General features: G+C 45.5%; 1 protein-coding gene and 1 non-coding gene across 6 annotated transcripts in view; both read left to right on the top strand.

Moving 5' to 3' along the window:
* MTARC1 (mitochondrial amidoxime reducing component 1) overlaps window positions 1–2,168 on the top strand; it is a 31,115-nt gene extending 28,947 nt beyond the window's left edge. For 3 of the 5 annotated variants that reach the window (XR_006386598.1, XR_006386597.1, XR_006386594.1), the window contains one exon: window positions 496–1,909. The gene's annotated coding sequence lies outside the window, so the exon portion shown is untranslated. Of the gene's footprint in view, window positions 1–495; window positions 1,910–2,153 lie in introns of those variants that run through there. The other 2 variants (XR_006386595.1, XR_006386596.1) reach the window with 2 other exon arrangements.
* A 6,612-nt stretch (window positions 2,169–8,780) lies between these two features.
* Window positions 8,781–8,904, top strand: LOC122918948. Its single transcript, XR_006386727.1, has one exon. It is a non-coding gene; the product is annotated as a U6atac minor spliceosomal RNA (small nuclear RNA).
* Window positions 8,905–16,293: the final 7,389 nt, after the last annotated feature.

The raw sequence follows: 16,293 nt of genomic DNA, 5'->3' as shown, positions 1-16,293 counted from the left end.
GTTTCATTCTGGGTGGCGACTTTGTGCTGTGATCACAGCAGAGGGTCACCAGCCCAGAGCTGGAGATCCTGAAACAAAGAGGTGGCAAAGGCTCCACCGGGCAGAAGGCTCGAAGGCTCACTTTCATGGCTGTTCCAGAGAAAAAATTGGAGCTTCACAACCAGGAGAGAGAGCAGCGACTTATCCACACAAGGGCAGAAAAGAATCAGGTTCGGCCTGATAGAAACCAGGCAGTTGTCTGGCAATGAGAGATCCTCCTCCTGTCTTTCTGCCCTTGGGAGTGGGGTGGGGGCAGATGAGGAGGTGTGCATGTTGGGGGCTGCCCGTTTGGTAGGACAGGCCAGCTTGTGACTTTGGGAAACTATCTGTGAGGCTGTCCCCAGCAGTGATGGCAGGCTGGAGCTCCGAGCCCGTGTCCCCAGAACTCTGATAGTATGAAAAATTGGAGCTCTAACCAGGGCATTGGGGCCGTACCCTAACACTACATTTCCCTAGGTTTTGTTGGCCCATGAAATTCTGGACCTTTGCCTGGAGGGATGCTCGTATGAAAGAATTCCATGGACCAATAACTCTGGGAAATCCTGCATGCCTCCCTTTAGGATTTCTTCAAAGGCCTAGCAACTCACTGGAGTCGTGGGACCTGCATCAAAGAATTCTGTCTCCTCCAAACTCCTAACTGACCCCCTCCTGAGAAACCCGTTCTGACCTCCAGCTCTCCCAAGGGAGCACCAGCCAGGACAAGGAATCACGACGAGCGGGAGACATGGCCTCATGAGAAGGCTGAGGAAGTTAGAAGAGCCCCCAGTCACATGAAGGAGGCCTCTTGGTGGGATGCTTCCTCTTGTCTTCTCCCTTGTCCCTGGACGGAGACATAAAAGGTTAAAGGAGGAATGGAGAGGACACCTTAGACCAGCTCTCCTAATACGGGCCTTGCAGAGATGCGTTCCTTTTCTTTGGACTCATTTTCCAAATCTGCATTCATGAATGGAGGGGGTGGGTCAGGGTTGAGGGGGTGAACACAGAGTCTAGTCTTGGCCTTACAACAATACCACGCAAGTTCTCCAAGATGCTTGATGCACCAGGGAGGGGCGCTGTCTTCCCAAGTGCTAGCTGTACCTTTCCCTCGCATCTTGTTACCTAGAGCTGCGTCCCACTGTATCAAGAAGAACTAGCCCAGCGATCCTATTGCCCCTGGCCAGACTTACATTCTCACTTTATCCCATGATCTTCTATCTACAAGAACACTCTTTGCTTCTACCACTTTCTTAGAAGTGGGCAAGTGACTTATGATAGGGTCTGAAGTTGCCCAGTGTCAAGCAAGGGGAAGAATCTGGTTGAAGGATTTAACAAAGGCTCTTGGAATTGGGATAATAGAAGGGCACCGGAGGTACCCTTTGCTTTGAATGCACTGTCTTTGGAGGGAGAGGCCCCTGCAACGGCTTTGACTATGATCCTGTATTCCCTCAAAACACAGCTGATAGGGGACTGTGGGGCCATTTGGTCCCGTCCTCTTCGGCCTAGCTCAGGAAGAGGAGTTGCCCTAATCCTATTATTAGTCTTCCTGGACAGGCTGTAGTAACAAAAGGGGCTGAGAAGTATCTTCTCATCTAACTTCTCCCAAGGCTGATTTTGGTGGGTACATCAAGCTCAGTCAAGTTTGGCTGTTGACCAACCTAATCTACCTACTCTTGGTGGTCCTCCCATCACAGAACATTCCAGATGGCTCTTCCTCCTACCTCCCTCCTGAAGCCCACAGCCTCTGATTCCTTCCCTTCACTTCCTGCTCTATGCCCTCTACCAACCCTAGTAGTCCAGACTCCAGTCCTGGGGCAGCCCTGTAGGATGTAAGTCAAGGCTAACTTCTCTCTCTCTCTTTGGAATTTGCTGGGAGCACTGAAAATAAAGTATTGTCATAATTATTACCGATTAACATTTTTACGCCTAATGAAGTTTCCAAGGGATGGTGTTTACTTGGTCTAGGGGAGGGGCACCTTCCAGATGACTTGCCCAGCAATTAAAGCAGCTTGTTAGTTGGAGGCCCGGGATGGCCGAGGACAGCTGGAGAGCTCTTCTTTGCAAGCAGCTCTGGTTAACATCAACCGGGAAAGCTCTTTGTAAACACATGAATAATTGATTGTCCTGCGCTCACATAGCTACCGCGGATCTGAGCCTGTATGACTCATTTGCAAGCCATCCCTGTCGTCTGGATGCCATAACATTGGAGGAATGATGATCGTTTCTTGGAGATTCTTCTGTGGCCAGAGTTGCCAAGACCAAGGCTGTAATGGTTTGTTATGATGACCTTTGTTATTCCATTAGGCTCAATTGCTTTAAAAAATGATGTGTGCATACTTTAGGAACGTTTTTACCCTTTACGTTGACCTGACATCATAGTTTATATTACAAAATATATTAATGACAGAGGAGTGTTTTCATGTCCCAAGGACAAATTTTAACAACCATAATCTGCCCTTAGTCATCATAAATATAAATGTATTGGTCAAACAGATCTCGTTAATGTGGCCAAGATAAATGCAAGTCTATATTTTAAGGCAGTTGAAGTTCTAGAGGATATTTGGAGCTTTTTGTGGGGCTAAGAGATCTTGTATACGTGCTATCAAAAGGCTGAGAAAATTAACATGTTTCCCTCTCTGGTTTCTCGTCGGACAGATATAAACGTCCTGGGGATGTCAAGAAAGATTGTTCACATAGTTTCTGGACTCCGTTAATGCCTGGTGGGGTGAAGCTTAGTTCTTAAAGCTGTATTCTTTTCATTATGCTCACAGTGCTTCTGCAAAGGAACAAAATAAGGATTTCAAGACTCAGCAAATGCATTGCTCAACCTCATGCTTTGCCTGGTAGTTTTAATTATCTGAGGCCCCCTGCCCCACCAGCTTGCCTCCTAGGAGGAGCCCCCTTTCAACCGATGCGCGGCTGACATTTTGCAGTCTATATGCTGGGCACAGGCTGGGTCGAACACCTCGTCTTCTTCTCTGTTACGCAGTCCTCAGAAGCATTGGCCATTGCTGGTGGTGTCCACATTTTAAGCTTCTCAGGCAGAAAATAAATGCTTGTTTAGAATCCTTTTTAATTGTGAGCTTAGTCTGAACCATGAACATGTGTTTAAGGCAGTAATGTCTCTGACAGAGCAGACCATTTCCAGGGGGAGTTGGTCTTCCCTGAATATGGCAGACATGGTCCCATGATGAAAATCTGTGTGGCTTACGGTCACCTGGCAATGACGGATGAGCACTTCAAATAAAACCATTTTCCATTCTTCCCTTAGAAGAATCTTCTAAGAGGAACCTTCCCTTCTGACCCTCTCTGGGATTGGGGGTTGACTCGCTTTCTTAATTTGATGATGTGGCGATAGTTCTGTGATCATCTCCTCTGTGGCTGGGACCTTTTGATGAATTTAGAGAGTGAGGCACATCCACCCAGGGTGACAGCCAACAGGTGGGATCAACCCAAGGGTTTGATGAGAGATAAACAGAATAGAGAAAATGTTGTATCTGTATAGAATGGAATGTTGTTCAGCCTTAACAAGGAAGGGAATTCTGGCACATGCTATAACATGGGTGAAGCTTGAGGACATGATGCTGATTGAAATGTGTGGGTTGCAAAGGGACCAATACTGTATGACTCCAGTCATAAGAGACATGGTGCGTAGTCAGACTCAGAAGCAGACAGGAGAGTGGTGGCTGCTGGGAACCGGGGGAGGACGGATGGGAATTACTGTTTACTGGGAACAGAGTTTCAGTGTTGTAGGATGGAAAGAGTTCTGGATATGGATGGCCGTGATGGCTGCACTGTAGTGTGAACGTATTTAACTCCACTGAACTGTAGGGACGCCTGCGGCTCAGTCGGTTAAATGTCTGCCTTTAGCTCAGGTCGTGATCTCAGGGTCCTGGGATGGAGCCCTGTACTGGGATCCTTGTCAGTGGGGAGCCTGCTTCTCCCTCGCCCTCTGCCTACTGCTCCCCTTGCTTGTCTCGCTCTGACAAATAAATAAATAAAATCTTCAAAAAAAAAATACCACTGAACTGTACACTTCAAAGTGGCTAAGAGAGTACATTTTAAGTGATGTGTATTTTACCACAATTAAAAAATAGTAATAAAAAAGAAAAAAAAAGCGGGGCACATCAGAGACTTGTCATTAGCTTAATTCAAACTCCAAGGCCCCTTTTCGGGAAACAGCCTGACTCTAGCCCCTGAGAGAACCCCACCCCCACCCAGAATACCAAGAGCTCCTCTTGCCGAGACTAAAGAGACTCAGAAATTGAAATGTGATAACTTTAAACTTAACCTTGATCGTGGGTGAGATAGCATAACTTTAAACTTTATTTTTTGTTTTCACTTCTTTGGACCTTAACTTGCTGTTGTTGTTGTTGTTGTTTTAAACAACAACAAAATTAATAAATTAATTTATTTATTAGAGAGAGAGAGAGCACAAGTGGGGAGAGGGACAGAGGGAGATGGAGAGAAAGAATCTCAAGCAGGCTCACTCCACTGAGAACAGAGCCTGAAGAAGGTCTCGATCTCATGACCCTGAGATCATGACCTGAGCTGAAATCAAGAGTTGGACGCTCATCGGACTCAGCCACCCCAGGCGCTCCAGACCTTCACTAGTAAGGGGATTTGAGCTTTGGAGATCCTGGTAGTTCAATATTTTGAGAGGAGTTAAGTTCAAATGTAGAACAGCTTACGGTTGGCCTTTTATTGTTGGGGTGCCTCTATGATATCATCGGCTCATTGCCTAATTTCTAATAGGTTATGTTGGTCAATGAGGCTTGGAAATAGATCTCAGTCTATTTGAGGAAATAGAAGAGAATCTACAGTTTCTGTCTTGACTACAGAAAGGCCATGAAGAACACAATGTCCTGTACTGACCCATCTCAGGAACTTTGGGGGCAAAAATCCCCTCTGCCTGTCCCAGAAGGTCCCTAATGGAGCTGTAGCTGGTATTAGGGGTGTCAAAGATACTGTCCCACTTCTGGTTGACCACAGGTATCATGGGTAAACACAGTGGGAACAGAGAACCAAAAAAAAAAAAAAAAAAGTATTGAGGAATTTTTGGGGCAGAGATGGTAAGTAACTTCCCTGTAATAAACCGCTTCAGGATTGAGATGACACGTATCCCTAAAGTACCCACATGAAGGGATGTTAATTCATCTTGGCCCCGCTCTGCCTCCCCACACTTTTCTTCTCAGGGGAGACTTGACTGGTAATTTGGGGGCAGCCACTGAGCTCTGTGCCTCCTCCTCCATCTTTCTTCTTGGGTTCTGCTCATCTTCTAACTGCAGGATCCTAGGTCTCTTTGAGCTGAGTGGTGAGCTGGGCAGAAAAACCCTGCCCTTATTGGAGGAAGCCTACAGTTTTGTGTCGTGCTGCCTGGGGTTCAGCTCCGGGATTCTGCATGAGAAATTCCATTGCTTCTATATTTCTAAACCACATCCTCCAAGCTAACTTTTATCAGTAATACAATAGATATTTTGATGTAAAACAGGATTTTTCTTTGCTCTAAAACCACATCCACATTCTCATTATGCCTTCACGTTTGTAGCATGTCACGAAGTCTTCAGATCACTGTTGCCCACACACGCAGTTTGATCCCTGGCACTCCAGTGAGCTCAGATGGATATGCAAGCTTTTTGGAAGCTGCTGCAGTGTTATAATCACACTTGTCCCTAATTGCCCAAGTCTCATTGGTGAGGTTTGAAGAGGTGAACTAACCTGCCTATGTTGTAGCTGATGGGCTAGGATGAGAACTCCAGGCTTCCGGCTTTGGGTCGTGGGCTCCTAAAGAACCAGTTAGCAAGAGTTATCTCAAAGAGTGGTAGTATCTCAAAGACTGGAAACTGATCTGATCCCACAGTCTTGTTTGAAATATCTGCTGATGACGTCACGAAGGGACCTTTCAGATCGGGGTCTGTAAGGCCTCGGTAAGTTCCAGTGTGGATGTGACTCCCGTAGGAACCTCGAGTAGAGGGCTGTTCCTGCATCTGACACCCAGCTATGCCGATGAGGGACTGAGGTGGGCTTAGGGAGTCTCATTTTTATAAAAACCCAGCTGTTCTAAAGTCTTCCCTGATTTTCTGTAAACCAAGTTCTCACAATCCTAACCCCGTTTTAATGTGGGCTTGCTCCCTCATGGTGGGTAGAGTGACAAATCCTGGCTTTCTTTGAAAAAGGGAACTTAGAAATACATCATGGTTAGACACGGATGCAGGACGCACACATTTTGGATCATGGGCTTATACTCATGCTAACACACACAGAGGCCCCTGGCGCCCTCAGGGGACCACAGCACCCCCTTCTGGATGCAGGGGACAGGAAAGATGCCAAACCTATCCCACGAACATCAAGCAGCTGAGTTGCCAGCTACATCATTAACTAATCCTGAATTAATTCTCCAGGAGGGAGAACACCTGGGGCTTAGCTTGGCCTGTGTGTGCATGTATGCATGGGGGAACGAATGAGGAAGTGTTTTGTAAAAATATTTGCTTCTTTTTTAAAACAACTAGTGCCTTTCATTGAATCAACAAATAAGGAGGAGGCCCCAAATACAGTGTTAACAACGTAAAGAGTATGGGAGCTGATGGATGGTTTAAAAAAATATTTATTTTTTTTAAGTTTTTTTTTTTTAATTTTATTTCTTTATTTGACACACAGAGAGAGACCACAAGTAAGCAGAGAGGCAGGCTGTGGGGGGGGAGGGCGCGGGAAGCAGACTCCCTGCTGAGCAGAAAGCCGATGTGGGGCTCGATCCCAGGACCCTGAGATCATGACCCGAGCTGAAGGCAGAGGCTTTAACCCACTGAGCCACCCAGGCGCCCCTAAAAAAAATATTTAAAGCCAAGGTAAGGATTAGGACCGCTGATGAGTAATTGCTACATGCTCTGAGGGCTCAGGGAGAAGCTGTGAGTCTACTGGTTTTTCTCTCTTTATACCTCCCAGCCAAGCTTCAGAGGAAACTCCACGTGAGCTGGAAAAGATGAATTTCAAGCTTCATTGAGAACTCTAAAACCTTAAATCCTTCTCGAAAATAACCTGCCTCTCAGGAATCTTGGGTCTCCCCCCCATTATAAAGCTCTTCTTCAGGCTGTGGAATGGCTGCATTATTAACTATGATTACTTAAGTCTCTGAACAGAAGGATGCAATAAATCTGAAAGTATTTGTTCTGGTTTGTGACAAAGCAAAACTGTATAATATTAAATCAGATGTTGTTATAAACATATAAAATGGCACATTTTTTTCCCAACTTGGGGCATGGTGGCATGAAGCTTCTGGGAACCTTAAAAAAAAAAAAAGTGTTTTTATATTCTTGGCTCCTGAGGCCGGTTTCTGCTAGGTTTTCTTCTTTCTGTGCATAGATGCCAACGGAGAGTGCTTCTGTTTAGGTCTGTCTCTTTTCCCGGTGAGTTAGCAAGGTTGAGTGGAAGTGTTCTTACTTCTTTACAGGCTGTTCTCTGGGGTGGAGCTGGTGACCCAGGCCGTGTGTGTGTGTGTGTGTGTGTGTGTGTGTGTGTGTGGCTGTGAGTGGGGAAGATGAATGGCACCCGAGTACCCTGGAATGTTTGGGTTGGAAGGGCTCTTAGACACACACTAGTTCACCAGCCTCCTTGTTGCTCAGGTCATGTTTTCAAACGCAGGTTCGAATGTGTGGGAGAGTGAAAGCCATACAAATCCAGAGGTGGGAAGGAATTTTGAAATTCAGGTCCAAGTTTCTAGGTTGGGTCTCTGTGCCCTCGGGCTTGGTGAGAGGAACGGCAGGGTTGTCAGTCACGTGACAAACCTGCCCCTGTCCTTGGGGGTCAACCCCAGGCCTCGGTAAGGACAGATCGTCATGACCCTGCGGAAAGCTTCACGTCTGCCTCTGGACAGTGGTCAGGTTGGCCTTCATTTCCCTCCATCAAAGGAGTGGCTTTGCCTCTGCAGGATGTACACAGTCACGAGCAGAGAGCCACAAAGAAGCCAAAGAAGTCAGCGGAGGGAGTGTTAAGTAGTGATTTCAGGTTTACTTGGGTTGGCACTTAGGGACAATTTTTATCTCCAAATATATTATTTTTTATCATTAAGTTGATATATTTATATTCAAAATAAAACTATAGCCTCAGAATATTGTGTATTTAATAATTGCCTTTTACGAAGATGATTTAGGATATTAACAGCATTCTACAAATTACTTAGAACTGCACTATCCAAGATGGTAGCCGTTCGGGGTCATTGACATATGGCCGGTCCAAATGGCGTTAACGCCGTGCGTGTGAAATACATGTGAGATCGCAAAGACTCAGTCAGAATGGAAGAGTGTAATGTGTCTCTGCAATCGTTCTTTTTTTTTTTTTAAAGATTTTATTTATTTACTTGAGAGAGACAAAGAGAGAGCATGAGCGAGGCAGAGGGAGAGGGAGCAGCAGACTCCCCGCTGAGCAGGGAGCCCACATGGGGTTCGGTCCATCATGACCTGAGTCAAAGGCAGACGCTTAACCATCTGAGTCACGCAGGTGCCCCTGCGACCATTCTTACAATGATTACGTGTTGGAATGATAACAGTGTGGATAGACAGGGTTAAATAAATTATTAGAATTAATTTTTTAATGTGGCTATTAGATTAATTGATTAGCTAATTAATTAATTAATTAATATTTTCTTAAAGTCATCTCTACACCCAAAGCGGGACTTGAACTCATAACCCCAAGATCAGGAGTTGAATGTTCTACTAACTGAGCCAGTCAGGTGCCCCGCTACTAGAAAATGTAAAAAATTACGTACGTGGGTGCTGTATGAAGGAGAGAAGCTTAGCCTTCTCTTTGACAAGGACAGAGGAGGCCTTTAGGCCTGTACAACACATGTAGAGTTAAGGCAGTGTCACTTACTTGGTGGCATGTGAACATTGTTTTGAGGGAGAAGAGTGACTGCTGAATGGGTACAAGGTATCCCTTTGGGGTAGTGAACTGTTCTGGATAGACAGGACGGTTGGCGGCAGAGTATTACGAATGTACTAAATGTCATGGATGATGAATTTTATGTTATGTGTGTCTTACCACTCTAAAAAATGGCAGGGGCACCTGGGTGGCTCAGTTGAGGGTCCCATTCTTGATTTTGGCTCAGGTCACGATCTTAGGTTAGGGTCCTGGGATGGGGCCCCACATCAGGCTCTGTGCTCAGCTTGGAGGTCTGCTTGGGATTCTCTCCCTCCTTCTGCCCCTCCTCCAGCTCATGCTCTCTCACTCTCTCTTTCTTTAAAGATAAACAGATAAATCTTTTAAAAAATGGCGTATGTGGCTCACGTTATACTTGTGTTTTCAATGCTCGTTTAAAGTAAAGAGGTGGGGTGTGTGGCTTTGCTGAAAACAGTGTCTTTAGAAACAGAGAAAAAAATTAGAAGAGGCAAAGGGGGTCTGAAATCGGTCGGGAGAGGTCGGAATACTTCTCCTCCAGGGGGCTCCTGTCTCTTCATAATGCCTTTCTCTTATCTCATTCCACTGTCTTCCCCGCTTGGCCTTCTGCCCGCTGCTAGGTTGCTTATGAAGATGACTCTTTCCCTAAAATTCCTCCCAATTTATGAGGCGTTAAGGAGTTAGGAATCTTGAGGGTCGGAAATAAAATACGACACCCAGATCAGGTTCGACAAGTCCCTCCCCTTCCCAGATAGTGTTGATTAAGAAAAAATAAAATCTTTTCTGCACATCTCTGGAATCCAGCTTCTTCAAAGTACAGCCCATGAGGCAAACTGATGTGTGATGCTGGAAGTCAGGACAGCGGCTGGGGGGCTCGGGGTCGGGAGGAGGCAGAGGGTGGGCGGGTTGGGGCCTCAGAGAGGGCTGTGGGGAATAATCTGGTATTGATCTGGTGGCTCGTGATCTCGGTGTATCCGTTTGGTGAAACGCTATAGAGCTTGTGACTTGGGTACTTTTCCAAATGCCCTTCATACATCAGTAAAAAGTTAAAAAAAGAAACTCCCAAAACAAAACTCAAAGCATCCTGAGAGGCGCACACTTTTTTTGAGTGGAAAGCTAACAACTCTGGAAGGAGTGAATACAGAAGGCCTGGTGTGTATTCTGTGAGCGTGGACACCAGCAGACACTGTATTCCCTTCCATATGGGACCCGGACTGGCCCCGCAGGTCAGGGAGGCCCAGATGGGGTGGCCCCTGGAGGTCCTTCTCCAGACTAGTGTTCTGTGAGTGACCCACCTCGGAAGATTTGTCTTCTACCTTATCTCTCGTTTCTTCCTCTGGGGCATCCACACACAAGGTCAGAGGTGTTGCTTACCAAGAGGCGGGCTAGTTTGTGTAGGTGAGTTAGCTACGGACAGTCACATCCCCGTGGGAGACTGGAGTTTCTCCTCTGCTTACTCAGCCATCCAAAAGGATGACATCTTGCCTTTTGCTACGACGTGGATGGAACTAGAGGGTGTTATGCTTAGTGAAATAAGTCAGTGGAATTTAAGAAACAAAACAGATGAGCAAGGAAAGAAAAGGAAAAATAAAATAAGATGAAAACTGAGAGGGAAGCAAACCATAAAAGACTCTGAACTCTAGGGGAGAAACTGAGGGTTGCTGGAGGAGAGAGGGGTGGGGGGATGGGGTGAATGGGGGATGGGCACTAAGGAGGGCACGTGATGCAATGAGCACTGGGTATTGTATGCAATTGGTGAATCACTAAATTCTACCCCTGAAACTAGTAATACAGTATATGTCAATTAAATTGAATTTAAATTTAAAAAAAAAAAAAAAAGAATTCTTCGCCTGCTGTGAACAGTCGCAGGCAAGGACAGGAGGGACCACTCTGGGGTGAGCAGGCCCTGGCTGCAGTTATCACCTACGGAAATCCTGTGTGCTGGTAAATTCCACGCTCGGCGAAGCCCGGAGAAGGGAGCAGAGGGGCCGGGAATGCTAATGGGGGAGCTTGTTAGCAGATAGCGGCTGGGGAGAGGCACGGGGGACATGGGTTGGAGGAACATATGTGGAAACAGGGAAGGGAAAATAAATAAATGAGATAAGCAACTTCATTTGCTTCCTCCTTTATGACTCTTTTACTTTGTGCTGGGAACTGTGGTGTCCCCTGGATCTCCTTTTCTGGAGACAATAGCCTGGCGACTGATTTTGAAAACCAGGTCTGGACCCTCTCTCCTTGCCCTGTGTCCATTCTGCTGCAGTGAGTTCAACACCACTGGCTGGACGGGCTTCCCAGAGCCACACCCCTCCCCAACACACACAAGCTCAGACCCCAGCCCCAACCTCTAAAGTGCAAAGGATGCTCGGCTACGCAGCCAGCTGGACCCCCTCGGCATTCCCCCATACCAGAGAGACCTAATGCTGGGATCACTATGAGATAGTCAGTTCAATAGAGCTTAATAACAATGTTGTTGGCCTGTGGAGAGGTTTCTCTTTTGTTGGAGCACAACCGGAAATGGTCAAATTGGCCTCAGGCTAAGCGCTGAGGTCCAGGTCTGCTGCCTGCTGGAAGGCCAAGCTCCAGGTTCCAACATCAACAGCAACTGGTTCCCTTGGAAAAACTTTGGACCTCATGTAATGGGCAAGAGGGAACAGGCAAGGGGCCGGGAGAGCAACCTGTCCACGCCTGTCCACCGCTCTGGTGGACATCCATTGGCTGGATGACCAGGGCTTTGCCAACCTCTGTAGGACATCTGTAGTATAGGTATGATGATGATAACACAGCATACATCATATGACGATGATAACACCTCACACATATGTAAGGGTCTGATCACACGTATATAAAACCACTTTGCAAAGTATAGAGTGCCTAAACGTTAGCTCTCTGGCATGGGCTGTCAAGCAGCTTGCTGTGGGATGTATGGAGAGTGCCTTGTTGCCAAGAACTCAAAGAACTCCAGTTTGCAAATGGCTAACTTTTACTTTAAGAGCGAATCTTTAAGAGCACTCTTAAAGAATCTTTAAGAGCGAATCGTGATTCCAGTGAAATCTATTAAGCCCTACCCCTCGCCAAGAGCCCATGCTGTCTAGTGACCCAAGAGAGAAACAGTTCAACGGAAAAGCAAGTCATGTAATTCTGAGGAACTGGCCTTGGGATGGCACTTTCGGGCTCATATCTGAGACCACTGTTTTCCTCAGTCCGCCTCTGGACCATTACTATCCTGCTCCCCTCAGCAGGGAGGAAATGCCTGCTCCCAACTCACTTCTACTGCAGCTGAAGCCTTGAGAAGTTTTCTACATTGCTTGTTTAAGCCCAGGCCAATGGACACCCCCTCTGCTAGACCTGTCTCCTCAAGCACATGCCTCAGTTTGAAGATGAGATGGGCCAGGGTCGAGTTGAGAGGGAGGGGAGGCCAGGAGCCACCATGCTGAAAGCCCATGTACCACTTAGCTGGCGTTTGAATGTTTTCCATAAGGATTGTGAGGTCCTAGAGGCAGGAAAGAGATCTTAAAGCCATTCACTAAATGCTTATGGAGCCCCTACGATGGACTAGGCACCATTCTTCATGAGCAAAACAGACACATGCTCTTACCAAGCTTACTGTGCCTGGCGTTATGCAAGTAATGACACAAATAATTAATTGCAAGTGTGATGAGTTCTCTGAAGGGGAAGTGCGGGGTGCTGAGGGAATGTTTCAGTTGAGCCCTGAAGAATAGTGGCCTCAACCCAGTGAAGGATGTGATGGTGATGAGGGTCAGAAGTGGGTCAAGCCTTCCCAGCTAAGGGAACATATGTATATGTACATTTTCTTCCATGAGAAGGGGCAAAACGCCATATATAGTCTGCCTATCCCCTCCCCGACTTGTAGCCTCTCATCTCAACACTTCTAGAACTCTGCAAATGTCATTTCTTAATTAGACACAGAGACACTATGCTTAGTTACAAAACCAGCCCGATTTGTACATTTTCATATTATACACATAAAGCTTGCTATTTATTTTTGCTGCCCCCTCCCTGCCCCTTACATAACTGACCAAAAGAGAAAGCCGAAGAAAACACACACTCCCAGAGTTTATTATAGTTATTATGACTCAGACAGATTTGAGGACTAGAATTTAATGGAGCTTTTTTTTTTTTTCTAACATTCCTTGGGGACTTGAAGGACTTTTTTTTCCCACCAGCCATTGAATTAAGATTCTAAAAACACATTTCTTTCTTAAAGGAAAAAAAAAAAAAATCTTCTGACTTCAAAGTCAGTTATCCTAGAAGCACAACACTTGCCCCATATTTTCACATCCCTCCATACCTGCCTCTTCCCTCTCCTTTCCTCTTTATTTCTCTGGTGTGGTAATAAGCAAACTAGAGAAGCTGGTTTCAGTCTTGGCTCTTGACCTTGCTGTGTTACTTTGGTTAACCCACTTCCCCTGTCTCAACCTCAGCTTCTTCAAATGTACAGCATGGGGATGGATCCTAGGACTCGGAACCCTAACATTCATTCCTTGTTTCTCTTGAGAGAATCACAATGGAGAGACATTTCACCCAGCCGTTGTAGGCTCCATACTGAAAAGTCAGAATCGACTGAGGATTTCCTTCCGCAGGAGGGAAGCTGGAGCCAAGGCCTTCCTCGTCTTCAAGGATCACTTTGCTGGAGCCAAAGTAAGCAGGAGTTCCTCTTGTCCAGGCCAGCCGCCCTCTCTCCAGCTTTCCTTGTCTCCACATCCATCTGTCTGCACTTCTACAGGCCTTTCAAACTCCACAAATCTTTCCTTAGCTTTCCCAGCTAAACCTACTGTTCCCTACATGGATCTCCACCCCTGGGACTGTCCAGACCAAGAATTAAATGCCTCCAGGATTCTTGTTTGTAACAACAATGAGAGAAGATGACCAGGTGAAGTGCACAAGCCCACACATTATGATTGGTAGGGACACAAACATCTCTGGTCTCATGCTCCATTGAAGGAGATCTAAGTTCCACTCAGCTCTGACCAGTTTGCCTCATTCTGGAATAAGTGTGCAGCATTGATAGATATTCTGCTGATCTTTTAAGAGAACCAGTATTTTTAAGTCAAATGTTGCTCAATTTCTGCCAATCATGACATGGGCCAAAGACAAAAATCTGTGGATCAGATTTAACCTGTGGCTGCTGGTTTGCTACTTGTGTGTGTAGACACAGTATTGGGTCCTATATACATTCCACCTGATATTTACAAACCCTATAATACTTATCTGTGCATTCATTCATGTAATAAATATTTGCTACCTACGATGAGAAGTAAATAAAATAAATATTTTTATTTTAGATATAATATTTAAATATTTAAGTAAATATTTCCCACCTACATAGGAAGCTAGGGAGCATAGATTAACTGAGACACAATGCACTGAAAATTAAGAATGACAGTGTGACCTTGAGTTGGAGCTGGGCCCAAACTAGCCCACTGATTGTATGAAAGCAAGGGAGGGTCTTCTTGTACCCTATTTCTCTCTCAATCTCAGCTTTAGAAAATACTTCTGTCAAAAAAAAAAAAAAAGACTAATCAAATTGTTTCAAATCAGGTTACTTTATTTATTTCTACCCTTTACCCAGTCCCTGAGCTGTCCCCCTCCAATATGAAGAAGCAAAATCATAGAAACAAATAAGAATAAAACTTTTAGCTCTGAGAGCCAAGGCCATTCATCCATTCAGGATGAGAAACCTAACCATTTAACAGATGAGAGCTTTGAAGGGCAGATTTTAACAATCAGTATTAGTGGAAAAACCATTGGTTAGGAGTTAGACCACCTGGCTTCTAGTCCACTGTTGCAACTGAGAGACCTTGAGCAGACTGCTGACTCCCTCTGGCCTCAGTTCCTCTCCGTCCCACTACACCCACCCTTCCACCTCAACCGCCCCAGGGTTAAATGAAAAATGAGTAGAGGATTTTCAACCTGAGTTCTTTCTGACCTGAATCCTGGTGACTTCATGGAAGGAAAACATAAAGAAACATGAGCAGGTTTGCCTGGGTGGCTCAGTCGGTGTGAGCGCCGGACACTTGATTTTGGCTTAGCTCATGATCTCAGGGTAGGGGGCAGATCTCCACATTAGGCTCTGTGTTAGGGGTAGAGACTGCTTGAGATTCTCCCTCTCCCTCTGTCCTTTTTCTCCCTTTTCTCTTTTCCTCTCTCTCTCTCCCCTTCTAAAAAAAAAAAAAAGAAAAGAAAAAGAAATAAGAGAAAACCTAAGCATGTCTCTCTCCATGAGACTGGCCAGAGCCCTGCTCTTCATAAGACAGAATGAGGGATGGAGCAGTTGAAATCTCACCTCCTCCCCTCTTCCTCAAGAACTAAGAGAATGGTTACAAACATATTGAAAATGAACTTTTGGGACTTCATCACGCTAAAAAGCTTCTGCACAGCAAAGGAAACAGTCAACGAAACAAAGAGGCAACCCACGGAATGGGAGAAGATATTCACAAATGACACTACAGACAAAGGGCTGATGTCCAAGATCTATAACAAACTTCTCAAACTCAATACTCAAAAAACAAATAATCAAGTCAAAAAATGGGCAGAAGACATGAACAGACACTTCTCAAAAGAAAACATACACATGGCTAACAGACACATGAAAAAATGGTCATCATTGTTAGCCACCAGGGAAATTCAAATCAAAACCACATTGAGATACCACCTTACACCAGTTAGAATGGCAAAAATTAACAAGACAGGAAACAACAAGTGTTGGAGAGGATGTGGAGAAAGGGGAGCCCTCTTACACTGTTGGTGGGAATGCAAGCTGCTGCAGCCACTTTGAAAAACAGTGTTGAGGTTCCTCAAAAAATTAAAGACAGAGCTACCCTATGGGTATTTACCCTAAAGATACAGATGTAGTGAAAAGAAGGGCCATATGCACCCCAATGTTCATAACAGCAATCTCCACAATAGCCAAACTGTGGAAGGAGCCAAGATGCCCTTCAACAGATGAATGGATAAAGAACATGTGGTCCATACATACAATGGAATATTACTTGGGCATCAGAAAGGACGAATACCCAACTTTTGCATCAGCATGGTTGTGACAGGAGATTATGTTAAGTGAAGTAAGGTAAGCAGAGAAAATAAACTATCATATGGTTTTACTTATACGTGGAACATAAGGAATAGCACGGAGGACCTTAGGAGAAAGAAGGGAAAAATGAAGGCAGGGCAATCTGAGGGGAAGATGAACTATGAGAGACGATGGACTCTGAGAAACACACTGAGGGTTTTAGAGGGGAGGGAGGTGGGCAGATGGGTTAGCCCAGGGGCTTTAAGGAGGGCAAGTTTTGCATGGAACACTGGGTGATATACGCAAGCAATGAATCATGGAACACTACATCAAAAACTAATGATGTACTGTATGATAAC

Source organism: Neovison vison, chromosome 10, assembly GCF_020171115.1.
Source record: "Neovison vison isolate M4711 chromosome 10, ASM_NN_V1, whole genome shotgun sequence".
Taxonomy (NCBI): domain Eukaryota; kingdom Metazoa; phylum Chordata; class Mammalia; order Carnivora; family Mustelidae; genus Neogale; species Neogale vison.
The sequence above is the reverse complement of the archived record's forward strand: the minus strand, read 5'-3'. Positions and strand labels throughout refer to the sequence as shown.